Source organism: Pristiophorus japonicus, chromosome 3, assembly GCF_044704955.1.
Source record: "Pristiophorus japonicus isolate sPriJap1 chromosome 3, sPriJap1.hap1, whole genome shotgun sequence".
Taxonomy (NCBI): Eukaryota; Metazoa; Chordata; class Chondrichthyes; family Pristiophoridae; genus Pristiophorus; species Pristiophorus japonicus.
The window spans coordinates 140,771,099-140,772,534 of record NC_091979.1 but is presented as its reverse complement, the minus strand read 5'-3'; the positions used below and the strand labels follow the sequence as shown (position 1 = coordinate 140,772,534).

General features: G+C 47.5%; 1 pseudogene; it reads left to right on the top strand.

The window, feature by feature from the left end:
* The first annotated feature begins 214 nt into the window (after window positions 1–214).
* Window positions 215–631, top strand: LOC139258807 (small ribosomal subunit protein eS24 pseudogene; annotated as a pseudogene).
* The last annotated feature ends 805 nt before the right edge of the window (window positions 632–1,436 follow it).

Genomic DNA, 1,436 nt, shown 5'->3' with positions numbered 1-1,436 from the left:
TCCTCACTTTCCATCCCAACAGCCAGAAGGGAGTTGCCAACACCAGTCCCATTCTCCAGAGTGTTATTGTCATGTATTCAACTGTCATTGTAATCCATGTATAAACTGACCTAAGTTGTACACCGTGAGAACACTGACCACTAGGTGGTGAACTTGTGGGAGACACTCCTAACCTGGACCTTCAGGTATAAAAGGGGAAGCCTTTTCCGAGCCCTGCACCGAGGCGGCAGTAAAGATGAACGACACCGTGACCGTCCGAACCAGAAAGTTTATGACAAACCGCTTACTGCAACGCAAGCAAATGGTTGTCGATGTCCTCCATCTCGGCAAAGCCACCGTCCCCAAAACAGAAATTAGGGAAAAGTTGGCAAAAATCTACAAAACGATGCCAGACGTTGTGTTTGTCTTTGGCTTCCGGACGCAATTTGGTGGCGGCAAAACGACAGGATTTGCCATAGTCTATGACTCCTTGGATTATGCCAAGAAGAATGAACCCAAGTACAGGCTGGCGAGGCATGGCCTGTTGGAGAGGAAGAAGGTTTCCAGGAAACAGAGAAAGGAACACAAGAACAGAATGAAGAAAGTCCGGGGTACAGCTAAAGCTAACGTCGGTGCTGGCAAGAAGTAATTTGGGAAAGACGTGAAGTTTCCTTGTAATGCTAAGTTATCCATGGATAACCACCTGTAATTATCTGTCTACATGCTCAAATAAATTCTATAAAAAATGAAAAAAAAACATAAAAGGCGAAGCTCCATCCATCTTCTCCCCTTCAGTGCTGGCTAATAAAGGTTACTGGTCACAGAGTGACCTTCTCTCTAGTATGGGTCTCGTGTGCATTTATACTGTATAGTAAGGACATATTATTGGCGACGTGAAACGGGGATTTAAACCACGCGAGCATGGCCACTAGTAGCACAGAAGAGAGATACTGTGTTGGTGATGATTGGGACAATTATATTGAGAGACTACAGCAAAGTTTCATCACTAAGGAATGGCTGGGACAGGATTCGGCCGACAAACGCAGGGCTCATCTCCTGACGTTTTGTGGATCCAGGACGTACTCCCCGATGAAGGACCTTCTAGCGCCAGAGAAGCCGGTGGACAAGACTTTTGAAGAGCTCAGTAAGTTGATCGGGGAACACTTTAAACCAGCGAGCAGCATGCACATGGTGAGACATCGGTTTTATACGCACCGGCGGCGAGAAGGGCAAAGCGTTCCAGACTTCGTGGCAGATCTCCGGCGACTGGCGAGCCTATGTAAGTTCCCAGATGCATGCAGAGCGGAGATGTTGCGAGACTTTTTTATTCAGGGCATCGGGCACGCTGGGGTTTTCAGGAAACTGATTGAGACCAAAGACTTGACCCTGGAAACGGCGGCTTTGATGGCCCAGACATTTATCTCAGGGGAGGAAGAGACCAGAATGATGTTTGACAA